Raw genomic sequence first — 24,968 nt, forward strand, 5'->3', positions numbered from 1 at the left:
TCTGAAGGGTGGGGCTTGGTCTCTGGATGGGATTAGAGGCAGCTGGGTGGTGAGGGGTCTTTAGGCAGCCTGTTTCCTGAGGGGCGGGGCTGTGATCCCACCTGGATTGTTGTTTGCCCTGGGGCTTCTCAGCACTGACTGATGGGTGGGGCCAGGTTTTCCCAAAATGGTCACCTCCAGAGAAAGGCAAGCTGCTGAATATTCCCGAGAGAGCTTTGCCTTCAATGTCCATCCCTCACAACAAGCCACATTGACTCCTGTTTTCCCAGGATGACCTCCAAGAACTGCAGTCAGTTTTACCCAGATTCCTATGGAGACTTTCCTTTGCCCTGGGATCCAGTGCACGTGAAAGTCCATGTGTGCACCTTTTAAGAATGGGGTCTCCATTTCCCCAGTCCTGTGGAGCTCCTGCACACAAGCCCCACTGGCCTTCAATGCCAGATGCTCCAGGGCTCTTTCTCCCCGTGACAGATCCTCACATGAGAGAGTTTGATATGGAGCTCAGAACTCTCACTCCTGTAGTGAGTCTCTGTGAACCAGTTAGTTTCTAGTCTCTGGGGCTACCCACCCTGGAGTTATGGGGTTGTTTACATCGCAAAATCACCCCTCCTACCTCTTGATGTGTCCTCCTCTTTTTCTTCTGGAGTAGGGTATCTTTTTTAAGGTTTCAGGTCTATTCGGGTGGAGATTGCTCAGCCTTTAGTTGTGAATTTTGTTGTTTTTAGGAGAGAAGTTGAGCTCCAGTCCTTCTATCCTGCCATCTTAATCCCTAGCCCTCTCTGGTATGAATTCTGATGTTGAGCAAGATTTGAGCATTTGCTAATGGTCTTTCCACAGCGACTCCACACTGACCATTACAGCAGTAATGCTCAAGTACTCATTAATTTTGGTATCTTTTTTTTTTTTTTTTTTTTTTGCTTTTAGGGCCACACCTGCGTCATATAGAAGTTCCCAGGCTAGGGGTCGAACTGGAGCTACAGCTGCCTGCCTACACCATGGCCACAGCAAGGTGGGAATCCAACCCACATCTGTGACCTACACCATAGCTCAGATCAACGCCAGATCCTTAACCTACTGAGCTAGACCAGGGATCAAACCTGCATCCTCATGGATACTAATCAGGTTCTCTTCCACTGAGCCATGAGGGAAACTCCAAGTTTTACTATCTTTTATGTTTGTTGTATTTGGAGATGCCAATGGAACTTTTAAAATATTTGAATATTTAAGTATTAAATGTTGATTATCAGAGTAATGACTTTCCCCCAAACAAACCTTAGATAGCCTTGTTCTTTCTTAAGTGATTACAAGGGGCAATTAAAAAATGAAAATAAAATCTTTCAGAGATTAGGGGCAAAGGCTAGATTTCCTATATTGATCTACAAGATTGAAGGCTATTTGAACTAGCCTAGATCTGAGAGCACTGGTTAAGTTTCACATTAAAAATATGGAATTCAGAGTTCCCGTCATGGCACAGTGGAAACGAGTCTGACTAGGAACCATGAGGTTGCGGGTTCGATCCCTGGCCTCGCTCAGTGGGTTAAGGATCTGTTGTTGCTGTGAGCTGTGGTGTAGGTCGCAGACTTGGCTTGGATCTGGTGTTGCTGTGGCTGTGGTGTAGGCCAGCAGCAACAGCTCCAATTAGACCCCTAGCCTGGGAATCTCCATATGCTGTGGGTACGGCCCTATAAAAGGACAAAAAGACCAAAAAATAAAAAATAAAAGGAATATGGAATCCAGGAGTTCCTGTCATGGCTCAGCAGAAATGAATCCAACTAGGAACCGTGAGGATGCAGGTTCAATCCCTGGCTTTGCTCAGTGGGTTAAGTATCCAGCGGTGCCATGAGCTGTGGTATAGGTCAGACACAGCTTGGATCTGACCTGGCTGTGGCATAGGGTTGTAGCTATAGCTCTGATTGGATCCCTAGCCTGGGACCCTGCATATGCTGTGGGTGTGGCCCTAAAAAGAAAAAAAAAAAGAGAGAGAGAGAAAGAGAGAATATGGAATCCAGGAGTTCCTGTTGTGGCTCAGCGGAATTAAGTATGACTAGTACCCATGAGGATGCAAGTTCAATCCCTGGCCTCGATTAGTGGGTTAAGGATCTGGTGTTGCTGTGAGCTGTGGTATAGGCTGCAGCTGCAACTCAGATCCTGCATTGTTATGGCTGTGTCATAGCCTGGCAGCTGTAGCTCTGATTTGACCCCTAGCCTGGGAACCTCCATATGCTGTGGGTTTGGCCCTAAAGGAAAAAAAAAAAAGAATATGGAATCCACAGTTCCATGGTGGCCCAGTGGTTAAAGGATCTGGTGTTATCACTGCTATATCACTGGGGTCACTTCTGTGGTGGGTTCAATCCCTGGCCCAGGAGCAAGTGTGGCAGGAAGAAAAAAAAAAAAAAGGAGAGAGAGAAAAAGAACATGAAGTTCCCTTTGTGGCTCAGTAGTAACAAACTGGACTAATATCCCTGAGGATGAGGCTTGGGTCCCTGGCCCCACTCAGTGGGTGAAGGTGCTGGTGCTGCCTTGAGCTGTGATGTAGGTCACAGATGCAGCTCCCATTCACCCCCTTGCCTGGGAACTTCCATATTCCACAGGTTCGGTCCTAGAAAGAAAAAAAAAGAATATGGAATCTTGTAGTACTGCTCACACAATCCTAAAAATGCAGTTTGGTTTTGTTTTGGCCTCATCTACAGAATATGGACGATCTTGATTGAGGGATCAAACCAGTGACCCAGGCTACTTCAGTGACAACACTGGATCCTTAACCCACTACATCACAAGGGAACTCTAAAAATGTAATTAAGCCCACATATAGTTTTAGATGTGGATTGTGCCAGATACATCTTTATTTATTTGAGGGTTTTTTTTTTTAACCCTGAAAAACTTTATTTTCAGTTTGTGAAACATCTTATTTTTTGGGTGTTCAATTTTAGCTTCTCCTAGTCACCTAAAACTAGCCACTTTAAATCCTTTTCACAACAGAGCAGGGTATAAATGCACACACACATAAAGATGAGTTGAAGTAACAGATTAATAACCTTTATAATAGACTTAACCATCTAGAAATGTATAGATGAGCACAAATCTTTCTAATACCGTAATTCAGCAAAAACAACTATAATGTTATTTTTGTTGATTTTTCCCTAATATTTGAGTTTTTAAACATTGATCAACACATTAGGTTGATTTACAGTCAATAAAATACATGTTTTCAGTGTACAAGTTTTGATAAATATTTACCCCTGTGCTATATCTTTAGATGTCTTCAGTAATGAGTATGTTAAAAATTATAGAATTATAGAAGTCATGTGATCATTTGGAAGTCAAGTCAGGTATTCACACACCTATACAAAAATGACTGGATAGTATATATACATATTTTTTAATTGTAGGAAGGGAGTTCTCTAGTGGCCTAGTGATTGGGATTCAGCACTTTCCCTACCGTGGCTCAGATTCAATCCCTGGTCTGGGAATTGAGATCTTTCATCAAGCCGCTTCCCGGCCAGGGGCCAAAAAAAAAAAAAAAATCCAAAAAACAAACCATTGTAGGAAGAGAAGTTCTAAATGAATGCTGTTACATGCAGTTATGTCATATATCTTCAGACAACAGGAAAACTGAATGAAGCATAGGAATTTGCAACAATGAATTTTTTTAATCCGCTGTGCTCGGCCGAGTGTGGAATCTGCATCCTGGAGTTGCAGAGACACTGCCAATCCCATTGCACCCAAATTTGCATTTTTATATTGGTTTAAACTACCACATTTGATCTTAATTGACTTTACCCAACAAAACATTACTTTCTATAGATCAATTTACCGTATTCACGTTTTTAACATTTTGGAGACATTTAAGTCTACCACAGTTTTAGATAAGTTATTGCTCAATGGGCTCATAATTTTTTTTTTCTCTTTCTTTTTAGGGCTGAACCCATAGGAGCTATGCTAGGGGTCTAATTGGAGCTACAGCAACACAGGATGTGAGCTACATCTGTGATCTATGCCATAGCTTTCAGTAACACCAGATCCTTAACAGACTGAGCAAAGCCAAGGATCAAACCCGAATCCTCCTCATGGATACCAGTCAGATTCTTAAGCCACTGAGCCACAATGGAAGCTCAATGAGCTCATAGTTATAATTATTTTTCTAATTAAATTTTTAAAAACATTTAAACCTGGAGTTCCCGTGGCAGTGAAGTGGTTAATGAACCCAACTCGGAACCATGAGGTTGTGGGTTCGATCCCTGGCCTCGCTCATTGGGCTAAGGATCTGGCGTTGCCATCAGCTGTGGTGTAGTTTGAAGACGTGGCTCAGATCCCGAATTGCTGTGGCTGTGGTGTAGGCCTGCGGCTACAGTTCTGATTAGACCCCTAGCCTGGGAACCTCCATATGCTGTGGATGTAGCCCTAGAAAAGACCAAAAAAAAAAAAAATTTAAACCCATTGACAATTGAAATAGCAAGTTCTGTTTTGTCATGGTAACAAGTTTATCACTTGTCAATTACAGCCAGATTTTTTTTTTTTTTGCTTTGCTTTTTAGGGCCACACTGCAGTACATGGAGGTTCCCAGGCTAGGGGTCCAATCAGCTACAGCTGCTGGCCTACACCACAGCCACAGCAACACAGGATCCAAGCTGAGTCTGCGTCTGCAACCTACACCACAGCTCACGGCAGCGCTGGATCCTTAACCCCCTGAGTGAGGCCAGGGATGAAACCCGTCATGGATCCTAGTTGGGTTCATTAACCACTGAGCCATGAAGGGAATTCCTACAGCCAGATTTTTTTTATAAAGAAGAATTAATTACTGGATGTGCTCAGAATTGTGTGTGTGTGTGTGTGTGTGTGTGTGTGTGTGTACTCCCACGTGTATGCATGTCCATGGCAATAGTAAAAATGTTTTAGGCTTAATAAGCAACCTACTACTGACATTTGAGCCTGAAGTGATTTCCTAAAGGTTTTCCTAAACTGACTCTCCAGGGTGAATCCATTTATTGCTGGCTCATGTGTACAGGAAACCAACAGACCTACTGTTTCTTTAAAGTTACCAAAGTTCATTTCCTTTACCTCAGCTAGGTGGACAACAGTCCACTATCAGTGACTAAAAGGTTATCATGACCAGTCAAATCTCCATGACAAAAATAATTATGACCAGTAGCCAGCATTTGCAAGTACATTCACTGCAATGGACTAGAGACCAAATTCAGGAGCTACTTATTAAGTTTTTTTTTTTTTTTTATGTAGACCTATTCAAGATAAGAAAGTTAAGCCAAGGTTTGTACTCCCTTTTCTCTGAATAGCCAACTACATTTCTCTGAATATTTAATTGCCATAATGATAAAGGTGATTTTTCTAGAGAAGATTAATTATGTTGCTTGCTTCTGCCCCAAATGGTGGTTATGGCAATATTTTTGAAGCTAAGATCACCCCAACACAAGAATAAATGAGATCTCTTATTAACACTTATGAAAATTCATTCTTCTCTATAAATACAAAAGAATACTTCAAAAGAAAACATGGTGGTGATAAAACTACACACACACAGATTTCAGCGTATAGCCATTTTTTTTTCATATGCCTATGGCATATGAAGGATTCTGGGCCAGGAATTGAACCTATGCCACAGCAGCAATGCAAGCCGCTGCAATGAAACAAATCCTTAAACCCACTGAGCCACAAGGGAAATCTAGTGTGTAAACATTTTAAGAAGATAATAAATTATGCTTTTAAGCTTTTTAATATCAGGAAAATGCATTTTGATAAATGTTAAGCAAAAATCCTGGATATGAAAGTGCAATCATTATTGAATAAAAAAAAATATATATATAAGTATATGAGATATTTGTACAAAATATACCAATTCTCAATAGTGATTACCTCTGGGTAAAAGTTTCCACTCAGACTCAGTATTACCAACTTTCAACAATAAATATAGTTTAAGAATCAGTGAGGAGTTCCTGTCGTGGCGCAGTGGTTAACGAATCTGACTAGGAACCATGAGATTGCAGGTTTGATCCCTGGCCTTGCTCAGTGGGTTAAGGATCCGGTGTTGCCATGAACTGTGGTGTAGGTTGCAGACGTGGCTCGAATCTCGAGTTGCTTTGGCTTTGGAGTAGGGTGGTGGCTATAGCTCTGATTAGACCCCTAGCCTGGGAACCTCCATATGCCGTGAGAGCGGCCTAAGAAATAGCAAAAAGACAAAAAAAAAAAAAAAAGAATCAGTGAAAAAAAACGCCACCACTGGGGAAAAAGCCAATGGAAACCTGCTTTTTAAACAGATGTATAAGGGAACAAGGAACAATTCTGAATTCTCTCCAGAGTTTTGAAATATTTTGTTGCAAAACATTTTTTTAATGCTTTTTAGGGCTACAATCGAGGCATATGGAGGTTCCCTGACTAGGGGTCTAATCAGAGCTACAGCTGCTGGTCTACACCATAGCCGCAGCAATACAGGATCTGAACTGTGTCTGAGACCTATACCACAGCTCACGGCAACACCTGATCCTTAACCTACTGAGCAAGGCCAGGGATCGATACCGCAACCTTATAGTTCCTAGTTGAATTCGTTTCCACTGTGTGTGTGCTGCGACGGGAACTCCTCAAAACAAATTATTTGACTGGAGGTGGGGAGTAGCAAGCAGTGAGTGTGGGTGGGCAGGTAGAGCCACTATGAAGTCACTGCTATTATGAAGTCCCCTAATTGAAGACCCTGCTAGATGCCTCCCCTGTACCAGCCAGAGCCACGGACTCTCCTTCACACCAAGCACCCAGCCCACCCAAGGTGCGGTGATCAGCATGGACAAGGAGATGGTGGCTAGGTTGAGTTTGGGGCTGCTGCTTCTAGTGCTGCTCCTGCCAGGGCAGATTTATTCCTCCATTCCTTTAACCAGCACAGAGGACACTCCACACAAAACCACAACATCCAGCTGTGCCTTGTGATCTTGCTTGCCCTTCGACATCTCTGTGCTGAAGACTTGACCAAAGGAGTTCCCTGTCGTGGCTCAGTGGTTAACGAATCTGACTAGGAACCATGAGCTTGAAGGTTGGACCCCTGGCCTTGCCCAGTGGGTTAAGGGTCTGGCGTTGGACCCCTAGCCTGGGAACCTCCCTGTGCCATGGGAGCGGCCCAAGAAATGGCAAAAAAAAAAAAAAAAAAAGACTTGGCCAAAAAGAGCTAGAGTTGCCAACCCATATTCTAAAACTTAATCCAAACAGCATCTAGAAGTCCAGTATGGCAAGGAAGAGAAAAAAAAAAAAAGGTTTTGATCAAATCTATGAATTCTGCCCTTTGTTAACACAAAAAATGTTGAGTCTTGGAGTTCCCACCGTGGCTCAGTGGTTAATGGATCCGACTAGGAACCATGAGGTTTCAGGTTGGACCCCTGGCCTTGCCCAGTGGGTTAAGGATCTGGCGTTGCAGTGAGCTGTGGTATAGGTCGTAGACGCGGCTTGGATCCAGCGTTGCTGTGGCTGTGGTGCAGGCCGGCGGCTACAGCTCCGATTAGACGCCAAGCCTGGGGCTCTCCATATGCCACGGGAGCAGCCCTAGAACAGGCAAAAAAAAAAAAAAAAAAGTTCAGTCTCAAACTGGAGCAGTTTAAAGAGCATCTGAATTATTTGACTAGATAACGAATGCCAATATTACATCTGCTGGAGTTTTCAGCTACAAGACTAGAGAGAAACAAAACTGAGAATTAACAATGTGATTAAATGTAATTGAAGAACTGTAGGAGTTCCCTCTGTGGCTCAGTGGTTAATGAACCTGGCTAGCATCCATGAGGATTCGGGTTCAATCCCTGGCCTCGCTCAGTGGGTTAAGGATCTGGCATTGCTGTGAGCTGTTGTGTAGGTCTCAGACACGGCCTGGATCCTGGGTTACTGTGGCTGTGGTGTAGGCCGGCAGCTACAGCTCTGATTCGACCCCTAGCCTGGGAACCTCCATATGCCACGGGTTTGGCCCTAAAAAAAAAGGAAATGTGGACACCTAAAACTCTACCTTGCAAATAAGAACAATTTCATCTTCATCTAGAGAAAAAGGATGAACTATGGAATGGAGATGCAGTTTTTGTCTTGGCTCATGAAATCTAGAAGGCCAATAAAATTATTAGGTGGTATGAATAGCTTTGGTGATTCTATAAGATGTACACTGGAAGGAGCCACCAGGTATTGCTATAAATCCTCTGTGTATTGTTTCAGCAGTCCTAGTTTAATGTTGATATATTCTCCATAAGGTTTTACACTGTTAAGTTTCCACTCTTCTCTTGGGAACTTAACTCTTTGCTCTGGGGGTTTGGATTTGACACTGCATTTGACTTTCTGTAGAAACTGAGATGTTTCAGGGCAATGATGGTTTGAAATCTACTACATATCCAAGCATAAGTAATTCTTGCATGTGCACTTAAAAGTCAAGAATGGGGAGTTAGAGGTTAACGAATCCGACTAGGAACCATGAGGTTGCGGGTTTGATCTCTGGCCTTGCTCAGTGGGTTAAGGATCTGGCGCTGCCCTGAGCTGTGGTGTAGGTCACAGACCTGGCTCAGATCCCGAGTTGCTGTGGCTGTGGGGTAGGCCGGAGGCTACAGCTCCGATTAGACCCCTAGCCTTGGAACCTCCATATGCTTCGGGAGCAGCCCAAGAAATGGCAAAAAAGACCCCCTCCCAAAAAAAAAGTCAAGAATGGGTATTTCTATCACACATTCTCATCCAGCAATAGTGCCAGGTTCACTTAGGTAACTTAGATCACTTAACTTGATTCACTTAGCTAACTTAGATCACTTAACTTGATTCCAAAAGATTTAGAAGTGCCTGAGAATGTATGTATGTGGGTAACTGGGTCACTTTGCTGTACAGCAGATATTAGCATAACACTGTGAGTCCACTATGCTTTAATAATAATAAAAAAGAAATGCATTGCCTTCCACCAATATTAAAGTACCACTTTTTATTTCTGCATATGTCAAATAATTTTTACCACCACAAAATTGATCGGGGAGTTCCATGGCAGCTCAATGGGTTAAGCTCCTTGCTGTGGCTTGGGTCACTGCAATGGCATGGGCTTGATTCCTGGCCTGGGAACTTCCACATGCTGCAGTCGTGGCCAAAATACAAAAAATTGATTTTTTTCTTAAGGCATATTTGATAAATTTTCCTATCAGGAGGCAAAAATAATGTTATCAGGTATTTGTAAATGAAGACTGGAAACTTGTCTGCAATAAATTCACAACTCTTTTGTGTTCTTTGTGTAAATACACACACACAAACACACATATATATATAAACTTGATCAATAAGAATAGGTACATGTGGAATAATTTCCACATCAGGTTTTTTTTTTTGGTCTTTTGTCTTTTCAGGGCCACACCCAAGGCATATAGAGGTTCCCTGGCTAGGGGCTGAATCGGAGCTGCAGCTGCCAGCCTATCCCGCAGCCACAGCAACATGGGATCTGAGACATGTCTGTGACCTACACCACAGCTCACGGCAACGCTAGATCCTTAACCCACTGAGCAAGGCCAGGGATGGAACCCTCATCCTCATGGTTGCTAGTCATATTCATTAACCACTGAGCCACGACGGGAACTCCCCATTCTTGACTTTTAAGTGCACATGCAAGAATTACTTATTCTTGGATACGTAGTAGATCCAACAGATCTTAAACTACATGAGATCTCTGTGTGTGTGAATGAACACACCCTTTTGCTTCATATCTGAACACTTTTTATCTGTTTCGGATTGTACATTGTGTTTCTAATTGATTTGCACTTGTCACAAACTAAATGAAAATAAATGGTTAAAGAGAAATTAAAACAAAAAATTTAAATTTAAAATGATGTTTATGCACATAAAATTTAAGAATTATTCAATATTGCTTATATGGTAATTGAGTAAATTATTATTGAGTGCATCCTATCCATCTTATGAGATATTTCAAAGGAATTTCAAATTCTGGAGCAGAAACTAAATTTTATACTGACACCTATCATTTCTTTTTTTTTTTTCCTCTTTTTTTTTTTGTCTTTTTGCTATTTCTTTGGGCCGCTCCTGCGGCATATGGAGGTTCCCAGGCTAGGGGTCGAATCGGAGCTGCAGCTACCAACCTATGCCAGAGCCACAGCAACGCAGGATCCGAGCCGCGTCTGCAACCTACACCACAGCTCACGGCCACGCCGGATCGTTAACCCACTGAGCAAGGGCAGGGACCGAACCCGCAACCTCATGGTTCCTAGTCGGGTTCGTTAACCACTGCACCACGACGGGAACTCCTCATTTCTGGTTTTAATAATATCAATAAGCAAGGTATCCAATCTCTTGGGATAGATTATGATGGAAGATAAGAAAAGTAATGTATATATATGTATGACCGGGTCACTTGTATAACAGATATTGGCACAACATTGTAAATCAATAATACTTTAATTTTAAAAATGTAAAAAGAAATTAACGAGGTTTTTTTGGTCTTTTTAGGGCTAAGCCCGAGGCATATGGAAGTTTCCAGGCTAGGGGTTGAATTGGAGCTGCAGCAACCAGCCTACACCACAGCACACCAACGGAGGATCCAAGCTGTATCTACGACCTACACCACAGCTCTTGGCAACACTGATCCTTAACCCACTGAGCAAGGCTAGGGATTGAACCTGTGTCCCCATGGATACTAGTGAGGCTGGTTACCAAAGAGCCATGGTTGGAACTCCTAAAAAGAAAATAGAAAGGAGGGGGATAACTTTTTGGATAGAATTTTTGTTTTTGGCTATGCATGAGGTATGCAAAATTTTCTGGGCCAGGGATCAAACCCACCCCACAGCTGCAACCGGAGCCACTGCATCGGTGACTCCAGATCCTTATCTCACTGAGCCATACAGGAACTCCTGAATAGACGTTTTTTTTTTTTGTTTTTTTAACTTTTTTTCTTTTTAGGGCTGCACCTTGGCATATGGAAGTTCCCAGGCAAGGGGTCGAATCAGAGCTGCAGCTGCTGGCTTACACCACAGCCATGGCAATGCCAGATCCAAGCCGCATCTGTGACCTACACTGCAGCGCATGGCAACACCAGATTCTTAACCCACTTTTTTAGGGATCTACTGACTGCATCCTCATGGACTAGTCAGGCACGTTACTGCTAAGCCACAACAGGAACTTCCTGAGTAGAGTTTTTTAATAGACTTGTTTCCATGATCCTATAATCTCTTCTGGTTCCTTCTCATTTTCTGGCCTTATTATTCCTTGTTCTTTCTCATTCTAATATGAAAAAGCTAATAGTATTAGGTTTAGAATATATGACAAGAATAAATCAGGTCTCTTATTAACACTTTTTTCTTGTCCACAGTATAGGAATGAGAATTTATTCTCAGTGGTGGATTAAATGTCTTTCTCCACAAGCTTGACTACCAGCTTCCTTTGGCCATTCCTCATGGTTTTTTCTTTTAAGGATTACTCACGTTACTTACAGCGAATCTTTGTTTTCTCCTTCCGTTTAGTTCGATTATTTTCATATCTTAAACATGTGCAATCTTTACAAAAGACAAGATAGGTGAAGACAGAAGTTTCTCACCTTCGATTTCGATTTCAGGGGCTCTCACAGGAGAACCAAGTGCTTGAAAAAGCTTTCGTAACATTGGAGGTTACCTAAAAAAATCCAGTTGAAACACAACTGAATATCCACAAGAGGGAGATGCTTGCTAAACCGCCTGAAACGAGGGATCAGAGAGATCCTTAGGAGGAGCCACTTGGGATTCGGGGCGGGAGGGAACTGGAGTAAATAATGACTGGCGCTAGTAGTGCGAGTACAGCTAAGGAGAAAACTAAAGTGGGCTCTCTGTGTTTGGCAGGCGAGCCAGTGCTCCACCCAAGATAGGAGCAGGAGTAGAAGGTAAGGGTACGTTGCCACAGAGGAGCACACGCACCCAGCTCCGTTCTAGTAATCCCAGAAGAAGTGGGGGTGGTAGTCTTTGAAGGCACTTCCGCTTAGCAACCCCACGCGGTTGCTAAGGAGGGGCGGTAGTGAGGATGACCCGGAAGTGGTGGTGTACATTTCTCACTGCCACCTTTAAGTTTGTCCTATCGGGAGCGCCCGGGTGCTTTGCGCCGGGCTGAGGGTGGGGCCAGCGCTAGTAGTTCCGGTTCGGCTTCTGCCACCCCTCGGCTCCTCGCCTTCCCCCCTCCCCTCCCGCACTTCTCCTCCCTCCAGTTCCTAGGAAAGAGAAGCCAACGCTGCGGGTGGGTAGAGAAGCACTCCGCGCCTCCAGGAGGGAACTGCGCTCACCCCATCTGAGCCCCAGGACACGGCCATACGAGGTACTCGCTTCAGCTTCGACGGGATCCGGGAGGCTCTAGCCTGAGGGTGTTGTGTGTGTGTCTAAGCCGGCTGGTGGGGGCCCCTTCTCCGAGTCGGGGAGGGGAGCACCGAGATCCTGGGTGGGGCGCAGGCCGGCGAGTTTGATTGTAAAGGGTTTTAAGGACGGAATGCAAGGGCCAGGGCACGCCGCTGGCGGAGAGTTTCGAGTGGCCGGGTAGAGGTTTCGGAGAAGGCGCCCCTTGAAAGCAGAAGACCTAGCTGCTGCGGACTGGGAGTTTGCCACCTGGAGGGTTAGCTCTAAAAGGGGGAGCATCCTCTCCGTCCAAAAGGAGAACATTGACCCTGGCGGGGTGGCTGGGACAAGCCCATGCTTCAAATGACTGCTTCCCTTGGGCACCCCCCTGGAACAGAGCCCGGCTTCGAGTGTTGTGGGGGTTGTGAGTTGGCTGGGCACCGCGGGGAGCCGCCCTTGGCAGAGCTAGGGCAGAAGAGTGGGTAAGGAGACCTCCCTCCTCCCAATTTCCGTGCGCTTCCCCCACTTCTTCCTTTAGTGCTCTCTGGCCCCGGTGTCCTACCGGAGAGGTACCGCCTCCGCCCCCCAAGTGGGCAGGCATCACAGCGTAAAAGAAAGAGAGAGGGTGGAACTGATTCTCTTGCCCCTCAATGATACTTAGAATGTTTGGCAAGTGCCAGAATGGCATATTTAGCCAAGTCTCCCATCTCGATATTAAATCTGGTGTAAATTATTTTAGAAAAGTGCAGTTCTGTAAAGCTCCAAACTATGGGCTAATTTAGCTTAGCATTGTTTGGTAGATAACGCGTTTGTAAAAAATACACTAGGGGAACCGTATAGATATAGAGGTCTAGGCGAAACATGTTGAGGCAAGCCTTTTCCAACATCTTTCTTATCTGCCAGTAAGCCTGCCCTAGTTTAAATGAAGCAGAATGATTCTCTTCACGTATACTTCAGTTAGTGACCGAATTGTAGGTACTGTGTGATTATAGATGTCTCAGAATAGAGGCGTGAACGTTCAGAGAGACAAGATTCTCTGCTTTTGCACCTGTCTCCTAATCTTTTAAGGAGATAATTGTGGTCAAGTGGAAGTATTGGCTTTGAGGTTAGGTAAATCTGGGATTGAACCCAGACTGCCACTGGCTAGTTGTTGACCTTGGACAAGTCAAGAACTTACCAGAGATACAATTTCTTCAAAGTAATATGAGTTAAAATACTTATCAGTGTTGTAAGGGGGGTAATGTATTTAAATAACAGCCCACTTTAAATGGAAGCACCTTCCAATTGAAAGATAAATTATTAATAATCTTAACATGGTTAAGGTAGCTTAGTTTTGTGGATTGGGGTTTGAGATAGGAACAGAACTGGATAATATTCCAAAACATATTTGTACAACAGGATTTTCTGTGGCTTCTAGAAATTGATCATAAGCAGCATGAAATTATCAGGAGTTTCTTAAAAAGTATGTGAATTAACTGAAACGACCAGTGATGTTTCAAAGGTTTTTCTCAGATTTGTGATGTGTATGGCATGGGTTGATAAGAAAAACATTTAAAAAGCAGTGTATGTAAATCTTAATTAACATCACATGTCTTTATAGAGAATTAAAATTGAGGCATAAAACAAAGTACTTTTAATTTTACGATTAAAATCAACAAAAGTAATATGATTCATGTTAACTAGATTTAAGCTTATTAGCAAAACTTATAGAATTTTATATGTATAATATTCTGTGAAATAAATGAAAATGGAATGAATTTTTGCCTTTGAAGTATTTGTGATGACAGAAATTATCTCAGAAGTTTTTATATCATTTGTTTTGTAGATTTAAAATGATACAGTTGTATGTAACCTATTAAATGTCAGATTTTCAGCTAGTTTGCTTTTTAATGTAACTTGTAGTTTGTAATTTAAAATTTTTAAATATACTTTATATTCAAAAGATAAAATAGGAGTTCCCGTCGTGGCGCAGTGGTTAACGAATCCGACTAGGTTGCGGGTTCGGTCCCTGCCCTTGCTCAGTGGGTTAACGATCCGGCGTTGCCGTGAGCTGTGGTGTAGCTTGCAGACGCGGCTCGGATCCCGCGTTGCTGTGGCTCTGGCGTAGGCCGGTGGCTACAGCCCCGATTCAACCCCTAGCCTGGGAACCTCCATATGCCGAGGGAGCGGCCCAAGAAATAGCAACAACAACAATAACAACAACAACAAAAAGACAAAAAAAAAAGATAAAATAATAGATTTTTGTGCAAAAAGTTGGTGTAAAGTTTTAATTCAGTATCACTTTTTAAAAAAGTTTATAGGTTTCATAATTTTGAGAGAAATTTTCAAATATATTGCCTCTTCATTTCCCTCTATTTTAAATAGTGTTGAACTTTATTTTTTTTAATAAAATTCTCCAACTATATTGTATGTTCCTTAAGTTAGAAATACTATTTTAAATTTTAGCCCCCACTGCAGCTACATGAAAGGCACCAAATAAATATTGGTCAGATTGATAGATGGATGGATATAGTAAAAATTATCATTATTATTATTTTGTCTTTTTAGGGCCGCACCTGCGGCATATGGAGGTTCTCAGGCCAGGGTTTGAATCTGAGCTGTAGCAACTGGCCTACACCACAGCTCACCACAACACTGGATCCAACCCACTGAGTGAGGCCAGGGATTGAACCCATGATCTTGTGGATCCTAGTCGGGTTCATTAACCACTGAGCCACAATGGGAACTCCTATAGTCAAAATTATTAATGGGATATTTATACTATTTTTTAAAGTGTTGAAAGTATGTTTTTATTGGAGTTGTAGATTTTTTTGTAAGATTATTCAACTTTCTCAATGGCTTTTCTGATATTGTAAAGTCTTTAGAGTATATATAAGTGTTAAATTGTGTTTTCCTGGATTATTTTTCAACATCTTTCAAATCTGCAAGTTGAGACTGTATTGTCTTGCTTTGGCAAAGCCATCAGAAGCTCCCATTTCCCCTCCCCATCTTCTTATAAAGCTTTAATAAATCATTTGTTAGGAGAGATAGGATACCAGCTGTAAAAATATCTATCTAAAATGTAGGTAATAGTAGAAACTGTCAGAGATGATAGTTTTCCCAAAGACCTTTTCCACTTAAGCAAAGTATGTGGCCATTCCACTGATCTTTGCAGTTGTCAGTTATGGAATTTGCTTGTCAGGAAATCTAAAAATGACTAAACCTTCCTTTAATGCCTATCTCTTGGGTGATCTCAGAAATCTTTAGGAAAGACTGGAAAAGTTTACATATCATATTAGAATATATAATGAACAAAGTACAGTTAACTTTATTCATGCTGCCAGATCAAGAGTGAGTTACTGTAGAAATGTTTAAAAAGTGCCATATAGTGCCTCACTCAAACCAAATGAATGAATATTCTTCCAGAGCTTGTTTCTATTTCAGAGCATATTTCTTTTTGAAGCTATAATTTGGTCTCTAATAAGGATAAATGATCATTGTATCCAGGCTGATATCATAGACAGATTTTAATATCACCAGTCTTGATAGAAACTGCTTCATTGGCTTCAGAGAAGTGGAAGTAAATTTTCATGAAAAAAATTTTAGAATTTTTGGAACGATAGTTTTTCTCTAATATCTAACTTGTCTCTACTCATTTCTGCCTAATATAGAAACTTTGAGAAGCTGGGAGAAAAAAAAGAATGAATTTACTTCAGAATTACCATTTTATGTTTTGTAGCTAAATTGGTTTTTGACATTATTGGGATTGTGTTCAAGATGGACTCGGGAAAAAAATTAGAGAGATGCCATCTGTTTCAGATTCCTATTCCTTCACCCCTGCTTATTTTGTGGCTTTGAATTCATCAGATTTTTTTTCAAAAATAAAACCCCTCAAGTTCCTGCTGTGACACTGTGGGTTAATAATCCAACTGCAGTGGCTCTGGCCGCTGCAGAGGTGCAGGTTCAATCCCTGGCCCTGTGTGGTGGGTTGAAGGTTTTGGAATTGTCACTGCTGTGGCTTAGGATGCTGCTGTGGCAAAGGTTTAATCCCTAGCCACAGAATTTCTGCATGATGCGGGTTTGCCCCCCCAAAAAGTAATTTGTTATTTCAAACTGTTTAAACATTAGATAGCCTCTTGCATCTTTGTCATCATTCGCTTAATAAACCATTCTTGTCAGTAATGCTTACAGTAACTTCCACTTATTGGTGGAAGTTGCTAAAAAAATTATTATAGAGATATAGAGTAAACCTTTTTTTTTTTTTCTATTCTGATATTGCAACTAGAAGAGAAGCTTCTGTTGTGGATTTTTTTTCTTTCTTTTTTTTTTTTTTGGCTTTTTGCCTTTTCTAGGGCGGCACCCATGGCATATGGAGATTCCCAGGCTAGGGGTTGAATCGGAGCTGTAGCCACCGGCCTATGCCAGAGTCACAGCAATGCCAGATCCAATCCGCGTCTGCAACCTACAGCATAGCTTATAGCAACACCAGATCCTTAACCCACTGAGTGAGGCCAGGGATTGAACCCGAAATCTCATGGTTCCTAGTCGGATTTGTTAACCACTGAGTCATGAAGGAACTCCTGGATTTTTTAATTTAGTGATGAGTCCACTTAAACTTACTCTTTCAGTAGTGAGTTTTATCTTACCTCTTGCTATAGTTTTCGTCTAAGTGATACCATACAGTTCATAGGGCATATACATGTTGTTTTTCAGTGTAGATCTTAATGAATCCCGAGGATAGGCTTTTGGATTTACTGAGCTGGAAAAGACTATATCTTCTTCAGGTTACAGTAGTTGGACACCTATTATGGACTGGAAAGACCGAGGCATCTTTGAGAAAATATAAAGTAGAACTAGGAATGGCCTGAAGGGAGAGCCTTCTGGATAGAGGAGAGCCATGCTTTGTGTGCAGCAGAAATGTTCTGGTGATGTAGGAAGACAGATCAACTGCCCTTATACCACTGTAGTCTGTTTCTCACACAGAAGCTCCAAGTAGGCAGTGTAGGTATAGCAGGGCCTGGGATGTCAGGGATGGGAATTGTTCTTCGGTAATTGCTCACCCATCACAATGGAGGCATGCACATATTGGGAAAGGGATATTCTCTTGGATTTTGCTTTGGCCAGAGAAGCTGAGTGAATAGATAGCCATTGCCCTTGCCATCAAAGAGAACTTGGTGCAACACCTCTAGGTGCTGGGTAAGCCTATCAAAATGCTATAGTCTGGGAGTTCCTGTCGTGGCGCAGTGGTTAACGAATCCGACTAGGAACCATGAGGTTGCGGGTTCTGTCCCTGGCCTTGCTCAGTGGGTTAACGATCCGGCGTTGCCGTGAGCTGTGGTGTAGGTTGCAGACGCGGCTCGGATCCTGCGTTGCTGTGGCTGTGGCGTAGGCTGGTGGCTACAGCTCGGATTTGACCCCTAGCCTGGGAACCTCCATATGCCGCGGGAGCGGCCCAAGAAATAGCAAAAAGACAAAAAAAAAAATGCTATAGTTTGATTGTCTCCATCAAGAATCCACATAAATTTTCCAAGAAACAATAGCACTGGACCAAATTGATCTCTATAGTTGACACATTCTAAATCTTTTTTTTTTTTTTAGGGCTACACTCATGGCATATGGAGGTTACCAGGCTAGGGAGTGAATTAGAGCTACAACTGCTGACCTATACCGCAGCTCATGGCAATGCCAAATCCCTAACCCACTGAGTGAGGCCAGGGATCGAACCCGAATTCTCATGGATACTAGTCGGATTCTTTTCTCCTGTGCCACAATGGGAACTCCTGACATGTTCTAATTCTTTAACCTCTGAAAATGGGGCATTGAGGACTTTTGGGCCTCTGAGTGAAAGTAACATACATTACCTCCATCTTGATAGATTTATAAATACATTTAAATTTGTCTGTTGGTATTAATAAATGATATGAAGATGTTTTAGGTTCATTTTTGTGTATGTGCTTGAGTGTCCATGATGATCACCAGATTTTAGTTCTTCAGGCTAAATTGCTGTCATCATAGCTGTGCTCAAACACTTTCCCAGCTGGGATTTCTTCTCCGTTTCCTAGAGATGTGATGCACGTGCTAGTGAGCAGAAATATGATCAAGTCAAGGAGATTAAAGTTAATCTTTAAATTTGTTTTAGGTTTATTCGGATTTGATTTTGTTAGTTTTTTTCTTCCACTTCACTAGGATTTCTGTAGTTTAAAGTAGCAATATCTTTGAGATTGTGGGTGCCCAATTTTTTTTTTAGATTAAGAGTTTTATTGAACAGTTTTAGATTTATAGATAGAGTTCCATATCTATCCACTTAATTCCCACCCACCTCCCTCCCCCCAGTTTCCCCTTTTATTAACATTTTGCATTTATGTGACACATTAGTCATGTGGCATATGGAGGTTCCCAGGCTAGGGGTTTAATCAGAGCTGTTGCTGCTGGCCTATGCCAGAGCTACAGCAACACGGGATCCAAGCTGAGTCTGCGATCTATACCACAGTTCATGGCAACACCAGATCATTTAGCTCACTGAGTGAGGCCAGGGATTAAACCTGAGTCCTCTTGGATACTAGTTGGGCTCATTACCGCTGAGCCGTGACAGGAACTCCCAGTAATATGCATTTAAGGTTCCTCTATGTCTTTTTTTTTTTTTTTTGGTCTTTTTAGGGCTGTACCTGCAGCATATGGAAATTCCCAGACTAGGGGTCTAGTCAGAGCTGTAGCTGCCAGCCTACACCAGAGCCACAGCAGTGCCAGATCTGAGCTGAGTCTGCAACCTACACCACAGCTCATGGCAACGCTAGATCCCTAACCCACTGAGCGAGGCCAGGGATCGAACCTGCAACCTCATGATTCCTAGTCAGATTCGTTAACCACTAAGCCATGACCGGAATGCCAATGTCTTTTTTTTTTTTAAATTGCTGCACCATAGAGAACTCCTCCTCTGTGTCTTTTTGTGGCTTTTTAGCTCATTTCCTCTGATTGCTGCATAGTTTTGTACCACAGTTTGTTTATCCCTTTACTTGTTGAAGAACATCTTGGATGCTCGCCCTACCCCTTTTTTCTAGGGCTGCAGGTCTGCATATGGAAGTTCACGGGCTAGGGGTCAAATTGGAGCTACAGCTGCCAGTCTACGCCACAGCCACAGCAGCGCAAGATCCAAGCCGCGTCTGCAACCTACACCACAGCTCACAGCAATGCTGGATCTTTAACCCACTGAACAAGGCCAGGGATTGAACCTGAATGCTCATGGATCCTAGTCAGGTTTGTTAACCACTGAGCCATGAAGGGAAATCCTCCCTTTTTTTTTTTTTTTTTTGACTGTTACAAATAAAACTCCCGTAAAGGTGCTTGTGCTTAGTTTTGTGTGTACTTAACTTTTCAACTCCTTTTGTAAATAACAAGTGTGAATGCTGGACTGTATGGCAAAACTGTGTTTAATTTTGTAAGAAACTGTGAAACTGTCTTTTACAAGTGGTTATACCACCAATATACATTCCCGTCAGCAATGAATGAGTATTCCTGTTGCTCCAAGTCCTTGCTTGCATTTGATATGGCCAACTTTTTGTACTTGAGCCATTCTAATAGTTTTAATTTGGAATTTTCTAATGATGTAAGAGTGTTCAACTCCTTTTCATATGCTTATTTGCCATCTATGTATCTTCTTTGGTGAGATGCCTGCTCAGATCTTTTGCCGCTTATTCCGTTATTCCATTGGATTGTTTTCTTTCTTTCTTTCTTTCTTTTTTTTTTTTCCCCTGTGCTCACATCATGTAGAAGTTCCCAGGCCAGGGATCAAAACTCTGCCATAACAGCAACCCAAGCAGATGCAGTGGCAATACCAGATCTGGGCTATTTTCTTATGGTTAGGTTTTAAGTGTTCTTTGTATATTTTGATTACAAATTCTCTATCAGTTGTATTTTTTGCAAATTTTTTTTCCCAATCTGTGACCTGTCTCTGTTCTTTAAGCAATAAATTCTCATGTTATGAAAGTTTTTAGTTTTAATTATTCCAGTGTCCCAAGTTTTTTTTTCATCAAGCTTGCTTTTGGTGTTGTATCTAAAAACTCATTGCCAAACCCAAGGTTTCATGGATTTTCTCATGTGTTATCTTTGAGAATTTTTATAGTTTTACATTTTACCTTGAGTTCTAAGATCCATTTTGAGTTTTTGTAGAAGGTTTGAGAACTGTGTCTGTATTCCTATTAGATAGCACAAGAATGTTTTATTAAAATGCTTTCTAATCTAAAAATGTTACTGTTTTAAAGAGACTTTTTATTTTTAAAAATTTATTTTATTTATTTATTTTTGTGTTTTTAGGGCCACATCTGCAACATGTAGAAGTTCCCAGCCTACAGGTCGAATCAGAGCTATAGCTGCAGGCCTATACCACAGTCACAGCAATGCAGGATCTGAGCCACGTCTGTGGCTTATACAACAGCTCACGCCACTGCTGGATCCCTGACCCACTGACGAGGCCAGGGGTCGAACCCACATCCTCATGGATAGTAGTCGAATTTGTTTCCTCAGAGCCATGGCAGGAACTCCAGAAACTTTATTTTTTAGAGCAATTTTAGGTTCACAGCAAAACTCACAGGAAGAATCTCTATAGATTTGCCCCCCCCCCCACATAGCTTCCCCCATTATCAATATCTCCTATCAGAATGGAACATTTGTTGTAATTGATACATCATAATCTCCCAAAGTCCATATTAAATTTAGAGTTCATTCTTTGTACTGTATATACAGTGGATTTGGGAAAATGTATGGTAACATTTACCCATTATAATGTCATATAGAATATTTTCAATGTCCTAAAAATCCTCTGTCTTCCAATTTATCCTTCCTTCCCACCTCAACCCTTATTTTTTTTTTTGTTTTTAAAGAAACCAAAATGAATAAAATAATTCATGGGAGTGGTTTTCAAAAGAGATTTTTTTGGCGTTCTTTTGTGGCTCAGTAGGTTAAGAACCTGACATAGTGTCTGAGAATGGGGGTCTGATCTTGGCCTCGTTCAGTGAGTTAAAGATCTGGCGTTGCCACAAGCTGTGGCATAGGTCACAAATGCTGCTTGGATCCGGTGTTACTGCGGCTGGTGACTGGTATAGGCCTGCAGCTCCAGCTCTGATTTGACTCCTAGTCCAGGAACTTCCACATGGCGCAGATGGGGCCGTAAAAAGGAAAAAGAGAGATTTTTCTAATATTCTGAGATGTAACCAGAAGCATTGTTCAGAGTCTTAAGTTTCCCTTTCAAAAAGGTTGATATTAGGTCACTAGGTATTAATTGACAGATACTTGGATTCTTTGAATATGTTATTGGGCATTAGGAAGTGTGCCCTAAATGTACTATCCACACGAGAGTTGCAGATAGTAAAAGGGCTTGATCTAAATTTAGGATTTTTGAAGGATCGCTAAAGTTAAGGTCCTTTACCACTTTTATTGTTGTGCAGATTTCAGCTATACAGATTTCTTGGCTGCCCTCTCCTGGGTTTGCTTCTTCCTATTATAGTCATTCAGAAAGTTGACATGGCAGTGATTGAGTAGGAAGAGATACCATGGGTGCTGCTGAGTTGCCTTGTTTTTCCAATTCAGACTCAGTGTGGGAATATCTATTCTAAAGTAATAAAATACTGTTCTGAGGCACTGTTGCCCACATAACTGTAGTACTATTTGTTGGAATACTCTGACAGTTGGCTTTATAACTGTCCTGCCCTGGATTTCTAGGACACCTTCCATTTTCCAAAACATTTTAAGCTTAATTGGTATTGTGACATCCGAATATTCTGGTCATCTAGAGTGTAATGCAAAAAATATTTAGTAACCTCACACTGATGAACTTTCTTTGCTGTTACTCCTAGTTAAATAAAACTAGGAGTTGACAGAGTTTCTCTCGTGGTGCAGGTGAAAAGAATCACCATCTTTAGAATGATAACCTCAAGCATTTATTTTTGGTTTCACACTTAGTCTGGCCTACAGCTGGCATGCTGGATTTGTTTGTTCAGATTACTCTGTGATGTTTTCTTGAATAATAAATGAAGAGGGAGTTCCCATTGTGGCTTAATGGTAATGAACCTGACTAGTATCTATGAGGATGTGGGTTCCATCCCTGGCCTTGCTCAGTGGGTCAGCGATCCAGTGTTGCCATGAGCTGTGGTGTAGGTCGAAGACAAGGCTCAGATTTTGCGTTGCTGTGGCTGTGGTACAAGGCCAGCAGCTGTAGCTCTGATTTGACCCCCAGACTGGGAACTTCCATATGCTGTAAGTGTGGCTCTAAAAAGCAAAAAAAAAAAAAAAAAAAAGAAAGAAAAAAAAAAGAGTTCCCTTTTGGCACAGTGGGTTGAGGCTCCAATATCATCACTTCTGTGGTTCAGGTTGCCCCTGTGGTGTGGGTTCGATCCTTGGTCCAGGAACTTCCACATGCTTCAGGTATGGCAAAAAGAAAAAATAAATAAATAAGAAAGAAAAAATAAAATAAAAATGGACACGAAGAATGATCAGTGTGAAAGCCCTTAAGCTTTCTAGAGATAGATGCTCTCCAAATCAATACATAAGCTCACTTTGTCTTTAATGGGATTCATCTGGTTAATGCTTATGTTTCTTGAGTTTCATAGATTATGGAATCATAAAGCTAAAGGAAAACATGGGAATGGTCTAGTTAGACTTTCTCAATTTATAGCTGAAACTACTTAAGTGCAGAGAGACTTGATCAAGGTTGTATAGCTGAGGAGTCACACTACAACCCAGATCTCCTGATTTCTTTTTCTGATAAACTGTACTAATTCATTCTCTTTAATTAATTAAGAAATTATGATTTTATAAGAAGTGAAATTTTTAGGAAATTTAAGTAAACTGTTAAACTGCTGCAGTACTAGAATTCAAATATTTAGTTGAAATCCCAGTTAATTTCTAAAGTGTTGAGTTACTGTGTATTTCTTTAAGTACCAGGTGTCACTAGATTTTTAGTTAAGAGCAAATTTGTTATTTTTCACATTGTAGATAGGAATCAGCCAATTCAAAAATAATGAAGATATTATAGCCTATATTTAGCAAGAACACATTTGGCCGCATTAAAATGAATCTTAATGTATTTTTTCTCTGCACAGTGGAGATAATCTATTAATATTTAATATCATGATGCAACAATGGAATTCTGCCTTACGTGTTGGTATATTTATAAAACTAGAGTGGAGTATTATGTAAAAACTGAAAGTACAGATTAATTTAATATGCATCTGGTGAATTCAGGGCTTGAAGGATGCACATCTGTTGAGAAAACAAATCATAGAACTATTCAGAGCTTCAGCATCTTTAAATATGTGTGGTTTGATTCTCTTTAAATGTTTTGAAACAGTCTTTAATGGATTTAGAAAAGGCCATTTGCTCCAAGAAAGCAACAGTGAAGCTACTGATCATTTTTTTTATTTCCCACAGCATTTTGATACATTAGTATTTTTCTTTCCAATTTATTTATTTGGGGAAGGGAGGAGTTAAATGACTCAAAAATAACAAAATGAATTTGTGGTAGAACAGTTGTGGGTTTTTTTGGCTGTGAGGTGGCATGTGGAAGTTCCCAGGCCAGGGATTGAACCTGCACCATAGCAGCAACCCAAGCTGCTTCAGTGACAATACTGGATCTGTAACCTGTCTCTCCATGAGAGAACTCTGCAGAATGGTGTTTTAAAAAGAGAATGTAGTTTCCTGAAGTGGAAATATTTAAAGCTCTGAATTCTAACTTGAATAAGTGAGAAAATAACCACTGAGTTCCTACTGTATGTTATCACTGTACTAGTGCTGTACTAATATAGAAATTACAGAGGATCACTGATCAAGTTTGAGAATGAAACTTGAAAGATAGTAATATAATCTCATATGTAACTGAGTGCAAACTTTATGATATAATCTGGTAAAACTATAGGAATTTATTTATTTATTTTTTTGTCTTTTTAGGGCCACGCCCTTGGCGTACGGAGGTTCCCAGGCTCAGGGTCTACTCGGAGCTGTTGCTGCCAGCCTACGCCACAGCCTCAGCAACACCATAGCTCACAGCAACACTGGATCCTTAACCCACAGAGCGAGGCCAGGGATCGAACCTGCAACCTTGTGGTTCCTAGTCGGATTCGTTTCCGCTGCACCATGACAGGAACTCCAAAACTATAGAAATTTAGAGGGGAGAAAATTCATTGAGTGTTTATAATTCTGATCTGAAGGAAATTGAAAGTAATGGCTCTCAACTCTGGCATTATAATCACTTGGGGAAACTTGTCCCAGGATCAGCTGAATCAGAATCTAAGGGATGGGGCATCCATAGTTTTTAAAAGTTTTCCCAAGATGATTGTAATGTTCAGGCACTGTTGAGAACCACATGCTTTAAGGATAGGTGTAATCTGGGTAGGCAAGAAAGTGTTTGGGGGTAGCAGGAAGGGAGAATTGGGTACAGACTCTGAAACTAATGAAAGATTGTCTGTCTGTCTGTCTGTCTGTCTATCTATCTATCTATCTATCTCCTGGTTAGGGAGTAGGGAGGAATAAGATTTAAGGAGGCAGAAGGGGGTCATATTTTAAACAGTACTTTTCAAAGTACGATTCCTCAACCAACAGCATCAGCATCACCTGAAATTTTTTTCTTTTCGTTTTTTACTGCCCTGTGGCATTTGGTGTTCCTGGGCAAGGGTTCAGATCTGACCCACAGTTGCAACCTAAGCT

General features: G+C 41.5%; 1 protein-coding gene across 4 annotated transcripts in view; it reads left to right on the top strand.

Annotated features, from left to right (window-relative positions):
* The first annotated feature begins 12,047 nt into the window (after nt 1-12,047).
* Nucleotides 12,048-24,968, top strand: part of CSNK1G1 (casein kinase 1 gamma 1) — a 197,612-nt gene continuing 184,691 nt past the window's right edge. For 2 of the 4 annotated variants that reach the window (XR_007132945.1, XM_047765890.1), the window contains exon 1: nt 12,094-12,282. The gene's annotated coding sequence lies outside the window, so the exon portion shown is untranslated. Of the gene's footprint in view, nt 12,283-24,968 lie in introns of all 4 variants that reach the window. The other 2 variants (XM_047765870.1, XM_047765882.1) reach the window with 2 other exon arrangements.

The sequence above is a fragment of the Phacochoerus africanus genome, chromosome 2 (genome assembly GCF_016906955.1).
Source record: "Phacochoerus africanus isolate WHEZ1 chromosome 2, ROS_Pafr_v1, whole genome shotgun sequence".
NCBI classification, from domain to species: Eukaryota; Metazoa; Chordata; class Mammalia; order Artiodactyla; family Suidae; genus Phacochoerus; species Phacochoerus africanus.